At 40.3% G+C, this 23,687-nt stretch overlaps 1 long non-coding RNA gene across 1 annotated transcript; it reads right to left on the bottom strand.

Moving 5' to 3' along the window:
• LOC116540251 lies at positions 1-23,623 on the bottom strand. Its single transcript, XR_004264370.1, has 3 exons — positions 23,398-23,623; positions 16,328-16,331; positions 1-11 (listed from the first exon to the last, which is right to left on the bottom strand). It is a non-coding gene; the product is annotated as an uncharacterized LOC116540251 (long non-coding RNA).
• Positions 23,624-23,687: the final 64 nt, after the last annotated feature.

Here is a 23,687-nt window from a genome sequence, read left to right as displayed (position 1 = left end):
AAAATATAGTGCTGGTTAATGTCTGGCTTCCAGCTGGCTTATGGGTCTGCAGACATGCCCAGTGGTTATTTCTCTGGTGTCTGAGCACATTACCGGAACTGATATACTTGAAGAGTAACTCCCACATTGGACCTTTGGCTATGGGATAATCACTATTATGGTGGGAAAGGTTAAGTAGAAGCCTTTAAAACTCCCACCCCTCCATGGCCAACAGTGTAAATCAAAACAAATTTCACATCCTGGGGAAGAGTGGAGATTACTACCACCATTAAAGGCCTAAATACTGCAGGGGTGATACTCTCAATCATCTCTATTTAATTCACCAATCTGGGTCCTGCTCAACCTAAATGAATCCTGGAGAAAGACTGTAGATGAGCACAGATTCAATCAAACAGTAGTCCCAATTGCTGCTGTTGTTTTGGTCATGTTTTTATGACTGGAGTAGATTAATAAATCCTAAGCTACATGGTATATGGCCATTAACTTGGTGAAATATTTTCTATTGCAACCAGAAAAAAGGATCAGAAATAGTTCAGAATGGACACTATTTATCTAGAGTTTTGCCCCAGGGCTATGTTAAGTCTCCTACTCTTTATCATAGTATAACCTGAAGATATCTGGACCACCTGAACATCCTGTGGTTTGTTACATTGATTCATTATATTGATAACATCATGTAGCTTTGGCAGGACAAGCAAGAAGTTGCTAGTGTGTTGGGAGCCTTTGCTAAGAACATGTTTTTCAAAGATTGGAAAATAAACCTTATGAAGATTCAGGGAACTATAGTTTCAGTAAAGTTATAAGACTCCTGCTGTAGCCCATGGGCCAGCACTCTGGGCCAGCAGATCCAGGGTATGATGCAAGCAGCTCTACTGCTGGGGCCATATCATATGGCTACTGGAGTTGGAGGTGTTGGTAGTAGGAAAAGATTCAGCATGGGATTTATGGCAAGACTCAGAGGGAGAATCACAATGAAGGGCCCTGGAATTCTGTAGCAAGGCTATGTCATCTCAGTAGAAAATTACACAGTTATTTTGAGAATGCTTCTGGATTCTGTGGTTTAAATGTGTCTCTCAAAGTTTACACATTAGAAACCAGGTCCCCAGTGCAACAGCATTGAGAGGTGGGACCTTTATGAGGTGATGAGGTCATGAGGGCTATGCCCTCATAATGTCATTATTATCAGGAGTGGGTTAGCTTTGTGGGAGTGGGTTTTTATAAAAGGATGAGTTCAGTGCTTTTTGCTGTCTTGCACAAGACTTTGGTCTTTTGCCCTTCCATTTCCACCATGGGATGCAGCAAGAAGGTCCTTGCCAGATATAGTCCCCTCAATCTTGGACTTCCAAGCCTCCCAAATGTAAGAAATACATCTCTGTTCTTTATAAATTACCCAGTCTCAGATATTTTGTTATAGCAGCATGAAATGAGCTAAGACATTGGTGTATTACAGTGTCCTGATTGAAATAGGATGCTTGACTATATGGTACCAAGTGACCATGCATTATGCGGCCACAAGGAGCCAGCAACAATGCATCTTAAGATGGAAATTGTGCATCTAAGATTCAGCCTATGCAGAGTCAAAGGGCATGAATCAGCTGTATGAGCAGGTGGCCCAGATCTGCTGTCACCTATCATAAATGCACTAGCACCTCTCTCCAAGCTCACATTTATGGTCACATAAGAGGGTCTTATATGGTCATCTCAAAGTGAATGAAAAACCTTGAACTTGGTTTACAGATGGGTCGGCCAGATAAATTAGTGCAGCCAAAAAAGGACAGTGCCTGCATTACAGCCACTCAAAGTGGGGCTTTGAAAGACAGCAATGAATGGAAATCCTCCTAATGGGTGAAGCCATAAGTGGTACATCCAGTCATTCACTACATGTGGAAGAAGAGTGGCCACAGCTGGTCAGGGGCATAAAAGACAAACAACTGGGAGATTAGAGGCAAAGAAGCCTGGGAGTAGAGGCATGTGGATGGACATGTGGGATGGGCCTCAAGTGTGAAGACTTTTGTATCACACATTAATGCACATCAGAAATCATCCACCATAGAAAAGTCCTGAACAACCAAATAGACAAAATTACTCAACCAATTCATGCCATCATTGTCCATCATGGAAGTGGCTCAATGGGCACACGAGTGGAATGACTATGGTGGCAGAAAAAGAGGCTACACATGGGCCCAAAAATAGGGCTTCCAGTTACCAACGCTTACCAAGCCACTACATCATTTGAATGCCCAAATTGCCAGAACATAGATCAATGATGAACACCTGATATGACAGCATTCCTCAAGGAGACCAGCTTGTTGGGGCAAGTTTGCTACATTGGACCCCTTTTATCCTGAGAGCTATCTGTGGTTTGTCTTCTCAGGGTCAGATATTTATTTTACCTGTTCCTGGTATGGGTTTGCTTTTCCTTCCCTTGGGGTCTTGGTCAGCAACACTATCCAGTGGTTTCTACAATGGCTGATCCACAGGCATGGAATTCTAACACCATAGTATCTTTCCAGGGGCCACCTTCACAGTAAAGGAATTGTAAAAGTAGGCTTACGACACTGGAATCCAATGGAAATATCAAAAAATTGCACCATGTAGAAGGAATTGGCTTTGTAGAGCTTAGAAACTGAAGGCCCACATGAAGTGCTGCTTTGGAGGCAATACTGTGCAAGGAAGAAATGTCATTGTTCCAGAAGTATTACATGCACCAAGTTAGACACTTGTATTTGATGCCATGTCCCCAACAGCAAAAATACATGGATCCTGAAACCAAGGTGTATTAGTCCATTCTCATACTGCTATGAAGAAATATTCAAGACTGGGTTATTTATAAAGAAAACGAGGTTTAGTGGACTTACAGTTCCACGTGGCTGGGGATGCCTTACAATCATGATGGGAGGTGAAGAAGGAACAAAGGCATGACTTACATGGTGGCAGGTAAGAGTGTGTGTGTAGGAAAACTGCCCTTTATAAAACCATCAGATCTCTTGAGACTTATTCACTATCATGAGAACAGCATGGGAAAAACCCACCCCCATGATTCAATTACCTCCAAACAGGTCCCTCTCATGACTTGTGGAGATTATGGGAGCTACAATTCAAAATGAGATTTGGGTGGGGACATAGCCAAACTATATCATTCTGCCTCTGGCCCGTCCCAAATTTCATGTCTTCACATTTCAGAACACAATCATACCGTTCCAACAGTCCCCCAAAGTATTAACTAATTCCAGTATTAACTCAAAAGTCCAAGTCCAAAATCTCATCTGAGACAAGGCAAATCCCTTCTGCTTATGAGACTGTAAAACAAAAAAGTGAGTTATTTACTTCCTAGATATAATGGGGGTGCAGGAATTGGGTAAATACACCTTTTACAAATGGGAAAAATCAGTCAAAACAAGGGGTTACGGGCCCCATGCAAGTCCAAGATCCAATAGAGCATTAATTAAACCTTTAAGTTACAAAATGATCTCCTTTGATTCCATGTCACACATCCAGGTCATGCTGATGCAAGAGGTTGACTCCTATGGCCTTGGACAGCTCTGTCCCTGTGGCTTTGCAGGGTACAGCCTCCCTTCTGGCTGCTTTCACGGCTGGCATTGAGTGTCTGTGACTTTTCCAGGTGCACAGTGCAAGCTGTTGGGCAATCTACCATTCTGGGGTCTAGATGATGGTGGTGCTAATCTTATAGCTCCACTAGGCAGTGATCCAGTAGAGACTCTATGTGGGGGCTCTAACCCCACATTTCCCTTCTGCACTGCCCTAGCAGAAGTTCTCCATGAGGACACTGCCACTGCAACAAACTTCTGCCTGGGCATCCAGGCATTTTATTATATCATGAAATCTAGGGAGATTCATTGAGGCAGGTTCCCAAACCTCAATTCTTGTCTTCTGTTCACCCACAGGACCAATACCACATGAAAGCTGCCAAGGCTTGGGATTTGCACCCCCTGAAACAAGGGCCTGAACTGTACTTTGGCCACTTTAAGTCATGGCTGGAGCAGCTGGGATGCAGGGTACTAAGTCCTGAAGCTTCACACAGCAGTGGGTACCTGGCCTTGGCCCAGGAAACCATTTTTCCCTTCTAGGCCTTGGGTCCTGTCAATGAGAGGGACTGCTGTGAAGGTCTCTGACATGCCCTGGAGATATTTTCCCCATTGTCTTGGTGATTAACATTTGGCTCCTTGTTACTTGTGCAAGTTTCTGCAGCTGGCTTGAATTTCTCTCCATAAAATGAGATTTTCTTTTCTATAGCATCATCAGCCTCCAAATTTTTCAAACTTTTATGTTCTGCTTCCTCTTGAATGCTTTGCTGCTAGAAATTTCTTCTGCCAGATACCCTAAATCATCTCTCTAGATTTCAAAGTTCCACAGATTTCTAGGGCAGTGACAAAATGCCGTCAGTTTCTTTGCATAGCAAGAGTGAACTTTACTCCAGTTTCCAACAAGTTCCTCATCTCCATCTGAGACCACCTCAGCCTGGATTTTATTGTCTATATTATATCAGCATTTTGGTCAAAGCCAAAGGCATTCAACAAGTCTCTAGGAGGTTCCAAACTTTCCCACATCTTCCTGTCTTCTGAGCTGTCCCAGCTCAGAAGTTCCAAATGTTCCCACATTTTTCTGTCTTCATCTGAGCCCTTCAAACTGTTCCAACCTCTGCCTGTTACTCAGTTCCAAAGTTGCTTCCACATTTTCAGATATCCTTATAGCAGCATCTGGTACCAATTTACAGTAATTTCTTATACTGTTATGAAGAAAGACCAGAGATGGGGTAATTTATAAAGAAAAAGAGGTTTAATGAACTCACAGTTCCACATGGCTGGGGAGGCATCACAATCATGGTGGAAGGCGAAGGAAGAGCAAAGGCATGTCTCATATGGCAGCAGGCAAGAGTGCATGTGCAGGGGAACTGCCTTTTAGAAAACCATCAGATCTCATGAGACTTATTCACTATCATGAGAACAGCACGGAAAAACCCACCTCCATGATTCTATTACCTCTCACCAGGTCCCTCCCACAACATGTGGGGATTATGGGAACTACAATTCAAGATGAGATTTGGGTGGAGACACAGCCAAACCATATCACAAAGAGTTGAAGCAGGAATATTCCCAGTTACTATCACTCTCAGTACTCACCTAAGGAAACATTGCTTCTCGTCCCTACAACTCTGGGCTTTGCAGGATTAGAGGTCCTTGTCCACAAAGTGGGCATACTCTTGCTGGGGACACAGCAAGGATCCCATTGAATTACAAGTTCTCGTTGTTTTTGGCCCTTTGGACTCTGTTTAGAAACCAGGAGGCAAAGCAAAAGTCACTATTTTGGAAGGGGTAATTGTCCCTAATCAACAGGCGGAGGTAGGGCTGCTTTCACACAGTGGGAGATGGGAAGAAAATATGTGGAATGCAGGCTATGTACTTAGGTACCTCTTGCTACTTCCTTACCCAATTGTAAATGTAAACAGATATGTGTATCTGCTCTGGCCTGAGAAGGTATGAATACCAGTGGCTCAGGCCCCTCAGGAATAAACATTTGGGTCTCACCTTCAGATAAGCCACAAAGACCTATGGCGGTGACAGCTGAGAGTGAGGCGAAGTTAGAATGAGAGTGGGGAAGGGACATGTGATTACTAGCTGTGGCCTCAAGGACAAATGCAGCAATGACAGGGGTAGTTCTTCTCATTAACCTCCTTCTTCTAAGTTTGCTGTCGGGGAAAGAGGACCATGAATTGTGGAGGACTGTTCCAGTATTGGGAATTGTCACAGTATCATTCTCATTTTTCATTGCTTATTTCCACAGTTTCATTTCCATCTTATAGTTGCTATGATTTTTCTACGTTTTTTTTCAGAGCTTTTGCATATAATCCAGCTTTTTTTACCTTCCTTAAAACCTTTAAGCCTCTGATTAAGCATATAAATGTTCAGAAGCATACATAATGATAAAAAATAATGTAGCTTATTAAATTCAAAAGAGGTGACTTGTTTAACCTTATACATTATAGAAATTATAAGCCTAATTTAAAAATGATTAAGTAAATAATCAGAAACTAATACCATTTTTAAAAATAGTCACTACCTGTCTTACACTGTCATTATCGACACATATATGGTGGGTGTGATTTTCTGGTGGTTGCTGTGTGCCTTCTTATTCTTCATTTAGCGTGAAACTGATACCCAGCTGAAACCAGATGGAGTTTGTTATCTATAGCTTACAATTTATGTTTGTACAGCTTCTTAAAAACGATTTTTTCTTATATCACTTTAGAGGCACTGAAAACTCTGAGTTAATTAAGACAGGTGTCATTTTTTTCCGTGCCAAAAATTGAAGCTCAAAGACAGTTGGTGATTTGTTTTAATCACACGGTATGAATGTTAAATAGTGTTGGCTTTTGAACCCTGCATCATCTGACTCCAAATTTCATTCCCCTCCTAATACTTTAAGTGGCCTCCCCTTCATAGTAGCAACCATGAAGATCTTCAGAAAAAACACATAATAGAGTCATGACAAGAAGGGTCAGTTTTTTAATTTACAAGTTTCAGTGATTATCCATACCATTCAGAAAGCTGTACCATGCCCTTGACATTTTTCCAGGGTAAGCAGCTTGCATTAGATATTGCACTATATTGATGTTTCCTATTATTAAAAATATCTTTATCTAAAAGATAAACAAATGCAACGGAAAATAGGCAAAGAAGCAAATAACATTAATTTTCAACTCCACATTCCAAATAAAATGATTTTCCACTCACCTTTGGGCTTATATTTTATGATAGGCAGCAGACCAGTATTCAGTTTCATGCTGTTTTTCTGCAACTCCTTTATTTATTTTTCATTAATCTGTCTCCCTTGTGTGCCTGGTGCTCAGTAATCTGCTCATCTCTAGCATGATCTATACTATAATCCATCGCTTCTCTCTCCATGCATTTTAATGAAACAATTTTTGCCTCCTTTACATAACTGCTGTCCTGATTTCATACAACAACATAACCGTTTATTGTCACATCACTGAAAGCAAATCTTTAAAGGAATACCTCAAAACAGGATAGATAACAGAATTTTTATTTATTCCTTTTTTTAAAAAAAAAAAAGAAGAGGGCTTTGTGAACTCAGCAGTATTTTCATCACTTAATTTTCAGTAGGTGCTCAGGTTTGGAAATAGATATTCCCTGGACAGCAATCCAAGTGGGAAACACATTGGCAGTCAGAATCCTTTGTCCCCTTCATGCCCCATCACTTGGCTGGTTGTTATAAATCCTCGCCCTGCTTTTGCTGGGCTATCCTTCTGGGATGGTTTCTGTAGCCAAAGAACTATAGAAAAACCATGAACCATGCAGGAAGTACTTACTCATTGTTGCTGTCTTGTTTCTGTGTTCCTGCTAGCGTTGTGTTGCTCCTCTGGCTCCTGGCCTTTGATGTGGACTTGGACCTACTCCTCTGCTCTGCCTACCAGTATCTGCACATTCCAGACCTGTGTTTGCCTGCCTGGCTTCTGACCCTTGCTCCCTGTGTGAGGTCTGATTCACTGCCTTGCCCTGACCCTGGCATTCTAGATAATGTCCTTCTCCTGACTGTTTCAGGTTACTTCTTGCTCTGGACTTCCACTTCCACATTTGCCACAGCGTGCACCCATTGTTGGTCTTTTCCTTCATTTCCAATCTTGCATTAGACTTTTAGGTCCTGCATTCATTCAGCAACCAACTATTAACTGCCTCATGTATGTAGTGGATACAAAGATAAATAAGACGTAGGCTCTACCCTTATAGAATTTATTGACTAGAAAATAAATAGACCCTCAAAAGGGTTGGATCTGAATTTTGAGGGACCTATGGCTTGTACAAATTTGGGACCCTCATTAAGAAGAAGAATGCAAAATTATATATATGTAACTAATAGCTTTGGAAGGGGTCTATGCAAGTGAAGACCCTAAATCTTCATTAGTTTCACAGTAAATTAACCTGTGTGCACAAACAACTTTTAAAAGAGGTCAAGTTCTGGGGTAGAAATGTGCAGGAAGTATTATGAGGACACCCAGGAAAGGCAACTAGCTCACCTTGGGTGTCAAAAACAGTTTCCTGGAGGTGGTTTCCCTACTCATTTCTAAAGACTGTGTTATTTAACTAGATGAAGGAGAGAGGAAAAGAGGAGGTGGACAGTGTTCGAAGCAGAGCACTCAGCACATAGATGAAGACCACGACAGTAAGTCCTGAGCAGCTCCATTTTCCTGGAGCATGAAGGACATACCGATAGAATGGAATAGTGAGACTGGATAAAAAAAGGTTGAGATTAAAGCACTGAGACTCTTTGTGCCACAATAAGGATCTTGAATATTACTCTGTGCATACATGTTCATCTCAGATAAAGCACCCTGGCAGGAAAATATGCAGGTATGGCAATCAGTTCAGAGATGTGGCAGTTGTTCAGGCAAGAGGTGAGAGAGTTATGAACTAAAGACATAATCTCAGGAATAAAGAGAAGAGATGAATCAAGAAATATGTAGATTAAATGTCAGGTTGATGAAAAGTAGAGAGGATCTTCTAGGCTCTTTAGCTTGGGTGAAAGAGTGGATGGTAGAAACGTCACATGAAAAATGGGGTAGGGAAGGAATATGGTTTGAGAGAAGACCATGTATTTATTTATTTATTTATTTATTTATTTTTAATTTATTAATTTTATTGCATTTTAGGTTTTGGGGTACATGTGAAGAACATGCAAGATTGTTGCATAGGTACACATGTGGCAGTGTGATTTGCTGCCTTCCTCCCCATCACCTACATCTGGCATCTCTCCCCTTGCTATCTCTCCCCAACTCCCCACCCCCACCGTCCCTCCCCTATTTCCCCCCAACAGACAACGGTGTGTAGTGCTCCCCTCCCTGTGTCCATGTGTTCTCATTGTTCAACACCCGCCTATGAGTGAGAACATGCGGTGTTTGATCTTCTGCTCTTCTGTCAGTTTGCTGAGAATGATGGTTTCCAGGTTCATCCATGTCCCTACAAGGGACACAAACTCATCGTTTTTGATGGCTGCATAATATTCTGTGGTGTATATGTGCCACATTTTCCCTGTCCAGTATATCATCGATGGGCATTTGGGTTGGTTCCAGATCTTTGCTATTGTAAACAGTGCTGCAATGAACATTCGTGTGCATGTGTCCTTATAGTAGAACAATTTATAATCCTTTGGATATATACCTAGTAATGGGATTGCTGGGTCAGATGGAATTTCTATTTCTAGGTCCTTGAGGAATTGCCACACTGTCTTCCACAATGGTTGAACTAATTTACACTCCCACCAACAGTGCAAAAGTGTTCCTATTTCTCCACATCCTCTCCAGCATCTGTTGTCTCCAGATTTTTTAATGATTGCCATTCTAACCGGCGTGAGATGGTATCTCAATGTAGTTTTGATTTTCATTTCTCTGATGACCAGTGATGATAAGCATTTTTTCATATGTTTGTTGGCCTCATGTGTGTCTTCTTTTGTAAAGTATCTGTTCATATCCTTTGCCCACTTTTGAATGGGCTTGTTTGTTTTTTTCTTGTAAATCTGCTTTGGGTCTTTGTAAATTCTGGATATCAGCCCTTTGTCAGATGGGTAAACTGCAAAAATTTTTTCCCATTCTGTTGGTTGCCGATTCACTCTAATGACTGTTTCTTTTGCTGTGCAGAAGCTGTGGAGTTTGATTAGGTCCCATTTGTCTATTTTGTCTATTGTTGTCAATGCTTTTGGTGTTTTGGTCATGAAGTCCTTGCCTACACCTATGTCCTGAATGGTTTTGCCTAGATTTTCTTCTAGGGCTTTTATGGTGTTAGGTCTTATGTTTAAGTCTTTAATCCATCTGGAGTTAATTTTAGTGTAAGGTGTCAGGAAGGGGTCCAGTTTCTGCTTTCTGCACATGGCTAGCCAGTTTTCCCAACACCATTTATTAAACAGGGAATCCTTTCCCCATTGCTTGTTTTTGTCTGGTTTGTCAAAGATCAGATGGCTGTAGATATGCTGTGTTGCCTCCGAGACCTCTGTTCTGTTCCATTGGTCTATATCTCTGTTTTGGTACCAGTACCATGCTGTTTTGATTACTGTAGCCTTGTATTATAGTTTGAAGTCCAGTAGTGTGATGCCTCCCGCTTTGTTCTTTTTGCTTAGAATTGACTTGGCTATGCGGGCTCTCTTTTGGTTCCATATGAAGTTTAAGGTGTTTTTTTCCAGTTCTGTGAAGAAGGTCATTGGTAGCTTGATCAGGATAGCGTTGAATCTGTATATTACTTTGGGCAGTATGGCCATTTTCACGATATTAATTCTTCCTAACCATGAACATGGAATGTTTCTCCATCTGTTTGTGTCTTCTCTTATTTCTTATTTCATTGAGCAGTGTCTTGTAGTTCTCCTTGAAGAGGTCCTTTACGTTCCTTGTTAGTTGTATTCCTAGGTATTTTATTCTCTTTGTGGCAATTGTGAATGGCAGTTTGTTCTTGATTTGGCTCTTTTTAACTCTGTTATTGGTGTATAGGAATGCATGTGATTTTTGCGTATTGATTTTGTATCCTGAGACTTTGCTGAACTTGCTTATCAGTTTCAGGAGATTTTGGGCTGAGACGATGGGGTCTGAGAGAAGACTATATATTTAAACAGCACAATGGAAGTGCATTTTTTAGGAAAAGTGATATCTGAGTCAAGCTGGGGGAGAAATCTGGGCAGGAGGTGCACATTAAAGAAGCATCAGTACAAAAGTAGCCGTTGAAAACCAGGAAAGGAGTAAGCTAACCCAGGGAGGTGTAGAGAGAAAAGAGCAGGAACCAAGATGGGAACCTGGAAAAGGAGCTTGGGAAGGCATTGGAGCAAACCAGAGGGAGGCATGATGTAGCCAGGGGAGTCTAGTGTCACAGCACTCAAACGAGTAAGAGGATTCAACATGCCAAATGCTACAGTCTTGCAATTAAATGACTGAAAAATGTTCATTGTGTTTGTCAACAGGATTTAATTGGAGATGAGGATGAGAGTACTTGGAGAGCACCGATGGGAATAGACCAGGTATCTATCAATAGGTCAAGGATTATATGGGAAGAAGGAAGTGGTGACAATGACTATGGGATGCTGTAAGGAAATTTTTGGATGAGAAAGTTTTGAAAGTTATTGAGCTTCAGATTGAGTGATTGGAATCTTAGAGATCATTTCATTTCATTTCTTTTTCTTTTTTTTAAGATGGGAGATGCTTGAGCATTGTAATAGCCTGAGTGTTTAAATGTTCAGAAGATGGGATGGGATGGGAGGTGGGCTGGAACCAGGTCCTATTAACTATGACCTTGGCTGCTTATTGTCCCTGGGAACCTGAACTCCTGATCCTTTCACTCCTTCTAGAAGATTAAATTTACCCCTTTCTAAGGTGACTAGTACAAATCTGTCTGGTTGGTCTTAATAATCTTTTATGTTTCTGTCAACTGTAAGGTTCGGTGATTGATTTATTGATGGCCCAAAGAAACGTAAGTGCATTTGTTGGTCTAGAGTATTATATTGAGTCAGGCTACCATGGAATAAAAACAGAGGAAAGAATGAAATACGGTGGAAAGGAATTATCCTTACCCTCTGACATCCCTCTCCATTCTGTAATGATCATTTCCTTGCTGATTTGCCCTTGTAGAGAGCTATTTGCTTCAAAGGGAATAGCATTATTTTTGGGTAGAAAAATATCAGGTAATGGTAAGTTTGCTATTACTTCTGGAAACCTGTGATTTAGGACATTATTAAAACTGCCGGTAGCCATTCTAGAGGTAAGGGAGATCAAAAGCTATGTCCCAGAGGCCATCTCAAAACTATGAAACTCAGTTCCCTGCTTGCTAGCATCTGGGAGTAGAGAAATTAGGCTCTGACAATAAATGTAAAAATGCTTTATAAACCAGAACAGGCTCTACAAATGCCAGTTATTTCCATCTTTTCTGAAAGACTGTTTGCAGAAATATTTGCCTGAAGACCCTGTAGTACATAAAATGAAGCAACAGTAATTCAAAGGCAATTGTATTCCTTTTTAAAGCATATGTTTTATTGCAGCATGGGAAAGTAAACCTCATTTTCTGCCTAATGCCCACTTGACAGACTTGGTGGAATAAAAAGTCACCCACCATCTCTCATGTACTGCATAAGCATGTGCTGAAGCAGGATTGTTATTGAGTAACCACAGCACAAAATGAAAAGCACTTTGTCATCATGTCTCCTCGACTGCTGTGTGAATGCTAAACATCCAATAAAAACTATGAGCACTAAGCATGATTAGTATTAGAAAGACTTTCACCCATTTTTGGGGAGAAAATATGCACTACGTAGTTATGATCAGGAGAATGACTAGCCATGTGCAAATAAAAAGAAAAAAAGGTCGGATTCCTAGTGAGTAACGTTTACCATTAGTACTCAGAGATACACTGAAATGAAAACAGGAACATTAAAAGAAAAAAAGAAGTAGCAAAACAGAAACATCATCTGTATGATTTGACAAGAGAAAACTTTTCCCTCCCATCAAACCCAATCACACATATCTTACTTATTGATACTTATATATATATGAAGATGACTTTCTCTAGTTCAAGGCTTTGCTCCTGGTTAAAACACAAATTGCTGGGAAAGAAATATGGTTTGGATCTGTGCCTCCACCAAATCTCATGTCGAATGGTGGATTTCTCATGAGTGGTTTAGTACTGTCCCTCTTGGTAGTGTCCTCATGATTGTGATAGAGTTCTCATGAGATCTGGTTGTTTAAAACTGTATAGCACTCTCTGTCTCTCTCTGTCTCTGTCTCTGTCTCTCTCTCTCTTTCTGTCTTGTTGCTCCAGCCATGTGATGTGCCTGCTCCCCCTTCACCTTCTGCTATAATTGTGTTTCCTAAGGCCTCCCTAGAAGCTGGGCAGATGCTGGCATCATGGTTCCTGTACACTCTATGGGACCAAAATCCAATTAAACCTTTTTTTCTTTATAAATTACCCAGTCTCAGGTACATATATATGTGCATATATGTGTGTGTGTGTGTATATATATATATATATATATATATATAAGTTATATTTTTTTTTTTTGAGACAGAGTCTCGCTCTTGTCACCCAAGCTGGAGTGCAGTGGTGTCATCTTGGCTCACTGAAACCTCCACTTTCCAGGTTCAAGTGATCTGGTGCCTCAGCCCCTGAGTAGCTGAGGGTACAGGCATAGGCTGCCACGCCCGGCTAGTTTTCGTATTTTTAGTAAAGACGGGTTTCACCATGTTGGTCACGTTGGTTTTGAACTCCTGACTTCAGGTGATCCACTTGCCTTGGCCTTGGTCTCCCAAAGTGCTGGGATTACAGGCTTGAGCTACCGCACCCAGCCAGGTATATCTTTGTAGCAATGTGAGAATGGCCTAATACAGAAAGGGAGCAGTTAGAATTTCTCGTCATTTATTGCTTTATTGCTTAGTGTCTGGCTCTATTTTGAAGCAGGAGGATGGCTTCTATATGGAGCAGAGGGAGAATGAAGGGGCAAGAAGCAGCCCCTGCTCTCTCCACAGTCTGCTCAGGGCCAGAGTAATCCGGGATGTTGCAGCAGACCCACCCAATACCCATCCTTCTCTGTGGTGTCAAAGTCTCAATTTTCATTCTAGGTAGACATGTGTTCAGTGATGGACCACGTTTCCAAATTTTCCTCCATCTCATTTCTTGCAGCTAGGGATGGCTAATAAGGTATGGCACAAGTGGTTTAGCAGAACTTCCCAGAATACTCCTAAAAAGGAAACAGGCCCTTAAGAAGCATGTTGTTTGCCTCCCCACCTCTTTTCTCCTTCTTTCTGCCAAGAATGCAGACGTGATGACCTACAAAGGGCTGGTGCTCCAGCAACCATCTTGTAAGTGTGAGGATTAGAGCCAGTACTGTTGGAACAGAGAGCTGAAAGGAGGCTGGATTCTTGGTGAAGTATGGAGCTCTTATGCCAGCCCTGAACTACTCACCATTGGACTTACTACATGAGAGAGAAAGAAATCTATCTTAGTTAAGCCACTCTTTTGTTTTTTTTAGGTATCTACTACTCATACTTGAACTCAATTTCTAACTGATATAGATGTATATACACTTGCATAGCAAACACAAAAGAAAAATAAAATACAACAAAATTTAAAAACCCTAGCCAGAGTTCTGTATCTGGTTCTGGATCCCACAACTAAGATGGATTTGGACAGCTTGTTAAGCTTTGACAGCAGATCCCTGTTACACACACACAACCCACACACCCCACACCACACACCACACAAGCAATACCTTGTCCAAATACATGTATGAAACATGTGATTTTCTGTACTATTCTACTGAGTTTCATGACAGGAATCTTTCTTGTTTTCAAGTAGTTCACAATCCATGATAGATCATGCAGATGCAGGCACAATAAAATACAGAAAAACAATAACTACAGACACAAGTTAAAAACACTAGGAATATTTGGAGATAATATAAAAACTGATAGAGAATGTCTATCCAAAAAGATTATTGTACAAAGAATTGTGACCTGGCAGTTCACATATCATGTGAGAACAAAACTAGCAGGAATGCTCCTGAAATAGAAAGGATTTTACAACAAAATGAACCTTCAGAGACGGATTTACTGAGAAATCAATGCAACTGACACTTCAGGGTCCTGCCTCTGCATGGCCCCTTCCAACATCCCAGGAAACATGCTAGACATATGTTCACAGGTTCCTTCTATTTTTGTAAAATTTGTATTATAATTACACATTTTCATCATTATCAGTTCTGATCACTGCTTCTTTCCAGCCTGACTTTCTCTGTGTCATACTTCCCTTGTGTTGGGTGGGGGCAGAACAAATCGGGGCATCTCTGGGATCCAAGTAACAGGACATTGAGCTAAGAATGACTTTAGTTTGCATTTAGTGAACTACAGTTATGAGCATCACAACCACTTCCAAGTGTAGTTACGCTGTTCCCAGCCATTTGGTGAGGAAATGTATTCCAGGAATCTTCCTGTGTCCACTGTGGCATTATGACCTGAAGGTGTGGGTCCAGAAGCATTGCCCTACAACATCCCATACCTGAAGTATCTGAGCAGTAACAGAGAACTAGGTTTGAAATGTACAGAGCCAGAAGATACTCTGAAATGTTCTTTCAGTAATCTGATGTGTAATATTTTTTATTTTAAAAACGTGGTAAAACACACACAAGATAACATTTATCATCTTAACCATTTTTAAGTGCACAGTTCAGTGGTATTAATTGCATTCACATTGTTGTGCAGCCATCATTACTATCTATCCACAGAACTATTTTCATCTTGTGAAACTGGCACTCTGGACCTATTAAATATGGTTGTCACAAAAAAGACAAATATTTATATGATTCCATTTTTGTGAGGTTTCTACAGCCATCAGATTCATAGAGACAAGAAGTAGAATGGAGGTTTTCCATTCCCCTTTCTCCCAGTACCTGGCAACCACCATTTTACTTTTTGTCTCTATGAATTTGATTACTCAAGGAATCTCACATAAACGGAATCATATAAAATGTGTCTTTTTTGTGACAAGCATATTTCACTTGGCATAATGTCATGAAGTTTCAGCCATGGTGTCTCATGTGCCAGAATTTCCTTCCTTTTTAAGGCTGAATAATATTCTCTTATATGTTCTTTATTTATTCATCTGTTGATAGACACTTTGGCTCTCTTCCATTTCCTGACTACTAAGAAAATGCTGCTATAGACAGGGGTGTCCATATATCTCTTTGAGTCACTGCTTTCAGTTATTTTGGTGTACTTTATGTTTAAAATTTTAAGTGGAGGATTAATTTCTCATTGATGCCTAGTTAAAATGGAAGTTCTTGAGCCTTGGGAGTATCTTTCTTTTTTTTTGAGATGGAGTCTCCCTGTGACCCATGCTGGAGTGCAATGGCACGACTTAGCTCACTGCAATCTCTGCCTCCCAGGTTCAAGTGATTCTCCTTCCTCAGCCTCCCAAGTAGCTAGGATTACAGGCACCCACCACCACATCCCATTCATATTTGTATTATTAGTAGAGATGGGGCTTCACCATGTTGGTCAGGCTGATCTCTATCTCCTGACCTTGGGTTCCACCCACCTCAGCCTCCCAGGAGTATCTTTTATGCAATATAGGCAATTATAAACACACCACATCTATAGTTTTTTCCTTTTTTCATGGGAATTACACAAAACAGAGTTTATTAGACTTTCTGTATTTGGAGGCACAAACCTATGGCAATACAACAAAACAGTTATGATGTCCATGTGTGAAGTCATGTTTTATTCATCCCAGCTGTCAAAAAAATATTTTGATCAACTATACTAAAGACTGACTTATCTTTCTATTTTCTCTGTAGAAAATGTTATAAAATCATTCTTAAGAAGAGGCGATCAAATAATATGTGACCAACAAATGTGAAAAACAAGTACGAGACAGTTGAGTTAGGTAGTTAATGCACAAAACATATTTTGTTATTTTTCCAGATTTTGTGGTTTTTGTAGTCTTTGTAGGTTAGCTTTTAAAAATGTGCAGTTTGTTATGGCTTCTTATGCTGAATGTGTATTTCCATTCATACCTATTTCTGTATGTGTAACGTTGTGTTGATTTCTTAAGGAGGGACCCAAATCGTTTATGTTTTGGGCCCACAAAACCTGGATCCTCCCCTTTGGGGAGGGGCCTCAATTGCCTTGGCTCAGGAGATCTCGGTTTTCTTCATCTCTTTCCCACTAGATTTCCTGCCTCCTCTCCTTTCTTGTGCTTAAGTGTGTCCTGTGCAATGTGTGTGGCTTTTCCCATGGGGTACTTAGGCTGGGACTGAACAAGTCTAGCACTGATAGGTGTCATTCCACTGGGTACTCCATCAGAGGTGCTGGCTGGAGTCAAAGTGGAAACCTTTTGTTGCAACCAACGGGAGCTAGTGGAGAGGGTTCTGGTGAAGGCTTGGGAGGTTCATGCCTAACTCAAGAATAGGCACTTAGTGGGTAATGAGCCATGAGCTTCTTTGAACTCATAGTTACCTTTCAGTTCTTGGGTAAATTCCACAGGATAGGGTTAGAGGCTCCTTCACCAACCCCTCTCTCCTTACCCCCTTGTTAAAGGCCCTGATTTCTTCTTGGTCTGGAGGAAATCCCCCTCTTTCTTTGAGTATTTATCACAGATGCTTCTTCTCTTCTGAACATCTTTTCTCTTACTCTTTAAAAATAGACCCTGGATTCTTTATCAGCCCAATATCTAATCCTTCTTTCCTGGGACAGCAGGAGAGGCAGTTAATCTTTAAGTCCTCCCAGAAGAATAAGAGAAACACTTATATTCTATCCCTTTAAAGCAGCAAAATAAGAGAAGAAACGCCACAGTTGCTCTATTGAAACAGCCTCACTCATTCATATCCTGACAGATAAATAACAAGGATTAAAAAAAATTTGGGTGTGGAAGTGAGCTTAGAGGTGCTATAGTCAACCCCTATACTTTCACAGATGAAGTAAGTGAAATTCATAGAGGGTAAATGATGCTGCCAACGTCAAATCCTGTGAACCACAGAACCAGGCCCATCCAGATTTCTTAGGCTGTGGTCCAGTGTGTTATCTTCTCTGATATATTCAGGTTGGATGTGGTGATAAAGTTTTAGATAGAGTTGTTGAATGTCATAGTTGTTGAATCTATTTATGAAAATAGATTTAATGTGTGCCTATGCAACAATCTTGCATGTTCTTCACATGTACCCCAAAGCCTAAAATGCAATAAAATTAAAAAATAAAATAAAATAAAATACAAAAGTGAAAATAAAAAAAAAAAGAAAATAGATTTAGAAGCTTTTTGCTGGAGGTTTAAAAAAATTGAGTAAGTTCTCATTTATTTGAATTGGCTTTAGAATGGGCCATCTGAAGTTTTCAAAAAAGGCTATATAGATTTTCAAAATATTTTTAGCCTTAAGAGTATGATTTTTATTCATGCATCTTCTTTTGCAAGTATTTCTTGAGGCACCTTTTATAAGCAGAACGCCATGTTATGCACACAGAATAAAATTACGGGACAAACAACGGAATGTAAAACAGGGTCCAACTCCTGGCAGCTTAAAATCCAATTGGGGAGCAAATGCTGCCTTCCTTCACATACAAACACATACACACATATTTAATAATACTACCTATCAATATAGGTTACTTCTCAAAATTGTGATACAGAGAGTTGAACATCATTCCATCTGTGTGGGCAAAATATTCATTGGACCAGATCTCCTTAAATAGAAACGTGTACTGGATTGTATTACAGATAATTACAAGTCATAGCTATTATTTTGAGTGTTTTCTGAGTTAAGGCACACTCCCCATCTCAATCATATTAGGTTTCTGTGCAGATGTCCTAGGTGGTAACACATCTCCCTGATTAGATAAGGCCTGCAAACAGGGAAGTTAACTCAAGGAGATGGCTCAGGAGGACACCATTGCCCCAACACCAAATGAAAGGAAAGAATCAGTATAAATGTCTTGAAACCGTTGCATTTTTTTTGTCCAGGATTCACCCCCTGCTTTTGTGGGTATGTGAGAGTGTGTATGTGTTGGGGGGTGTTAATTGGCATTCCAGTCTGCAATCTTCAAAGCAACAATGCAATCAGAATAATTTTAAAGTGTTCATTTCCTTCCCCTTATTCCCTTCATTGCCCTTTCGCCCATTCAACCCTCTAGGTGATTCTGGTCTTCTCACCGTAAGATTCTCATAGCTGGGGGTATATGTGTGTGCCTGCAGGGTCACAGGGGAGAGATAAGGGAAGTTGATGTGAGACGAGAGCTTGGTACATTCCAGAGATAAGAATGAGCACTGCTTTTGGAGCAGAGTCCTTGGTAGGTGGTAGAAACTCCTAAGAAAGGGAGTGGTTTGAGACCAAAAGGGTTCTGTAACTTAGAAAGCAGAGTCCTGGGGAAGTTGAAAGACTGCAAAGAGAAAATGAATGTCTGCACAGAGTCAAGACTTACAGGGTGTGGACAGCTTTGTAGGCTCCCACAAGTTTCCATGTCTTAATGGAGCAGGGAACCAGTAAAGTGATCATGATGCCTGCATGGAAGTAGGAGATGGGATCAGATCATGGGTTTGGGGAATGTCTTAGCCATGCCTGCATGGGCTGCAAACAAAAACCAGTTGCCTCTCTTCCCAAAGCTTGGCATGACATTGACTTTCTGAAACTCAGACACAACCCTAGGAAAGGGTGAAACTCTTTAACTTACAGGAGAAGAGCTTCCTGCCATCTGAAAGGAACAGGCCTTCTGAATAGAAGACAAGCTTTGCTATAGAAGAATGAAATTTTATTTTCAGCACCCCTGAATTCATTTATTGAGATTCATATGCACTATACCAATTTATTTTCCTCCATAAAATATGTCTTAAACAATTACTCTTGTCTTTGTTTGAACAGTTGAAGTTTCACAGGCAGGAGTCAGATAAAAATTTATACAATCTTCCTAAAACTGTGTGGCTTCCTGTGGGTCCAAACCAATTTCTGGTATCTGTGTAGACTTCAGAAACTTCAGTCTAAAAATCTGATCTGACGCTTGGAAGAAATACAACCTTCAGCAAAACCCACCAGGGTCATCCTTCACATGGCTTGGTCTCTCCACCGGAAATATTTCTGGACAGGTTGTTGTGGGGCCTATATGTTGGGACTCAGCTGGAATTTACAAAATGCAAAACTGGAATTGATCAATGTGGTGTTAGCTACACTCACATGCTCTGAAAACAGAACCATCTTAGCAGAATGCAGAAAATGAGGCAGTACAACATGCCCTAAGCCAAAGCACACCAGCAGCCTATTTGGTGGAGGAAGGAGGGTGAAGCAGCAGGGAGTGATCAGAGGCCACATACTGGAAAATCACCTAAAACTTCATGGTCAGAGGGCTTCTGGAAGGCTGACAAGTAGGTGAAGGCCACTTCTTCGAGAGTGCAGATTAAATGCTTCACAGGCCAGGCAACAAAATTTAGAGAGGTTATTGAGTCCCATCAGCATTAGTTAAAGTCTTGCCTACTGACTAGAGTCCTTTTTTGAAAATTGAGGTAAAGTTAACATAAAAAAATTAACCATTTAAAAATGTACAATTCAGTGGCATTTAGTACATTCATGATGTTGTGTAACCACGACCTATGTCAGGGTTCAAAGTATTTTCATCACCCCAAAAGAAAACCCTGCACCCATTAAGTGGTTATTCTCTAGTCCCCTCTCATCCTGGTTCTTGACAGCCATCAATCTGCTTTCTGTCTCTATAGATTGACTTTTTTTCTGGGTAGTCAGAAAATGTATTAATGCAATAGGTGACCTTTTGTGTCTGGTATCTTTCATTTAGTATAATGTTTTCAAAGTTCATCCACTTCATACCATTGAGTAGTTCTCATTTGATACCTCACTTTGAATGGACACAGAAAAAGTAAAACTTAATTATATGCTTTAATCATAGCTTTAGAAAGAAGAGACCTAGGGTCTAGTTCATTTCCCCACATAGACTTCTTTCCTAGATTCTTTATCCTCATTTGAAGTGGACATTAGTTGTTTTGACTGTCCGATCTCCGAGTCCCTGGTAAACAGCTCATGATTTATGTGGGTCACAGCTCCTCCCTCACTCAGCCTTTGGAGTTCAGGTGAAGCTAAGCTGATCTGACTTCCTCACTTCTTCAGTGGGTAGGTACTGACTTCAGATCTGTCCAATAAGGGCTTCCATTTGTTTGTCCACCATTCAAGAATGGAACATAGTCCAGTTGCAGGGGTTCCTCTTAGAACTACAGAAATGTGCTTCCTTCCTTTTGCACCTGAAGCTGAATGGTGTAAGCCTGCCAGGGATCTCCATGCAGAGAGCCAAGCCAACACCAAAGAAAACAAAGGGAAAAGAAGGCATGAGACCATTGAATCCTGGGACAATGTTGAGTCACTTTGTCCAGATATCTTTTATTAGTAATATGTTTAATTAGTTGCAAGCCTTTCCTTCTTTTTTTGTGACAGTTTGAGTTGAATTCTGATCATTGCAGCCTGTCACTGTAAGGCACAAACATGACCACACTCGGCCGGGCGCGGTGGCTCACACCTGTAATCCCAGCACTTTGGGAGGCCGAGGCGGGCGGATCATGAGGTCAAGAGATTGTGGCCATCCTGGCCAACATGGTGAAACCCCATCTCTACTAAAAAAATATAAAAATTAGCTGGGCATGGTGGCGTGCTCCTGTAGTCCCAGCTACTAGGGAGGCTGAGGCAGGAGAATTGCTTGAATCCAGGAGGCGGAGGTTGCAGTGAGCCGAGGCTGCGCCATGGCACTCCAGTCTGGCGCCTGGCGACAAAGCAAGACTCTCAAAAAAAAAAAAAAAAAAAAAAAAAATGACCATACTGATCTAAGGCTTAGACAATGTGAATAAGGAGGACATTGTCTCCTGGTGCCTAGGAAGTTCCTTAGAGCTCTTCCCTGGAAGTGAGGACTCTGATGGTTTTATATTTTCCTGGTTTGTCTGGTTGTGTTTTAAACATATAATTTTGTTAGAGTAGTGGTGGCAAAGTAAAATAACATTCGGAGTTTTGATATTTACCTACTTATTTATATCTTTAATCTTAAATATTTTTAGTGCAAGTTTATATGAAAGGAGAAACAACACTAAACTTCTTTCTCTTTGGTTTTGTGACCTTAGATCCTTGATAGGAATGCCCTTTTTAGTTCAACAGATTGAAGGATAGAATTTCATTCATTAGCATAGAAAACAATCTCGGTCATTTTACCAATAAAAAACCCTGAGGAATAATATTTTATGTCCTCAAGGTCTTTCTGGTTCACGTTGTCCTACGAATTACAAAAACAAAAAAACTTTAAAAAATTACAGGCATTTTAGGATCTGTCTTTTTAGATTCTAATGTTTCACACTAATACAGATGGAGACTTTTCCTATTCCCTAAAGCCATTCTCCTCTCTAACAACAAGACTCAAGATTTTAAGATAAACTTTAAACTACAATTTGGTAAAAAGTAACTAGAAGTTTCTGACATTTTGAGCTGGATGAAAGAGAAATCCCTCCATTTTCTCTTTTGCTTTAAATGAAAATAAGATAAATTATAGAAAAGTAGTCTCAAGGATATACTATTTTAGCTAAGGATTTCTTTTATTAACATAGGGATTCACTTTGCCTTTGGATCTTTTGCACATAGCATTGGAAGTGAAATAGCTTTATAAAAAGTCACCTTAGCCTACAGAGGTTAATGAATCAATTCTGTAAAAAATTTAGAGTTTGTATATTTTTAAAACCCTAAATAATCTAGATATTGTTATGGGTTGAACTGTGCCCTCCCAGAAGATATGTTGAAGACCTAACCCCTAATTTCTCAGAATGTGAACTTATTTAGTGATAAGGCTGTTGCAAATATAATTAGTTAGGATGAGATCATATTGGAGTAGGGCAGGCCCCAATCCACTATGACTGGTGTCCTTATGAGAAGACAGCCATGTGAAGACACAGAGAAACACATTGAGAATGCAATGTGATAATGAAGGCCGAGGATGGAATTGTGCTGCTACAAGCCAAGAACACCAAAGATTGCCAGCAAACACCAGAAGTTATGAAGGACTTCCCTGCAGCTTTCAGAAGGAGCACGGACCTACTGATATCTTGATTTCAGACTTTTGGCGTCCAGCACTGTGAGGTGATACATTTCTGTTGTTTTAAGCCACCCAGTTTGTAGTACTTTGTTATCAAAGTCCTAGGAAACTAATACAGCCTTTTGATAATAATTATTATTTTTTATAATCTTAGAAAAAGAAAATATACCATAAATCAGATCCTACCTATGTAAATATCAGCAGACCTCAAAAGGTCACTTGGCAATACTGTGACTCATGATCTTTAAAAAAAAAATCTGAAAATTTTTTTTTAGAAGACTGTTCTTTGGATAGAGCTCAGAGTATTCTGAACAGATGATGGAAAGCATGTGGTATCCTATGCAACTACTGTATTCTTGCCGGGGACCCAGTTGCTTCTTGAGCCCAGAGGTTCTTAAACTCTTATATAAAAACCCTCTCAGTGGGATTTCTGCATTCCCTTTCTATCTTCCCCTTCTTCCTATTTTCCCTTGCCCCACTAAAAAAAAAAAACCAAAAAAAAAAAAAAAAACCAAACCAACCAGGGAGTAGATGGGTCACCAATGATATAACTGATTTGTTGTCTTATTTCATCTATTTTATTTGCCCCTCCAGCTTTATTAAGGTATAATAAAAAAATAAAATTTATACACATATATATTCAAGGTGTGAATGTGATAACTTGAGATATATACACATTATGAAATGATTGCCATAATAGAGTTAACACATCCATCACTCCAACAGTTATGATTGTGTGTGTGTATTTGTGGTGAGAATGCTTGGGATCTCTTAGCAAATTCCCAGTAGACAACTGCAGTCACCAGGCTGTACATGAGATCCTCAGAACTTATTCAGCGTATAGCTGAAAGATTGTACCCTTTGACCAATATCTCCCTGGGCAACTACCATTCTACTCTCTGTTTCTATGAGTTTAACTAGTTTAGATTCCACATTGTATTAGGCTGATCTCACACTGCTGTAAAGAAATACCTGAGACTGAGTAATTTATAAAGAAAAGAGGTTTAATTGGCTCATGGTTCTGCAGACTGTACAGGAAGCATAGTGGCTTCTGCTTTTGGGGATACCTCAGGAAGCTTTT

This window comes from Sapajus apella, unplaced genomic scaffold, assembly GCF_009761245.1.
Source record: "Sapajus apella isolate SASKATOON/1434 unplaced genomic scaffold, GSC_monkey_1.0 scaffold1, whole genome shotgun sequence".
Lineage (NCBI taxonomy): Eukaryota > Metazoa > Chordata > Mammalia > Primates > Cebidae > Sapajus > Sapajus apella.
The sequence above is the reverse complement of the archived record's forward strand: the minus strand, read 5'-3'. Positions and strand labels throughout refer to the sequence as shown.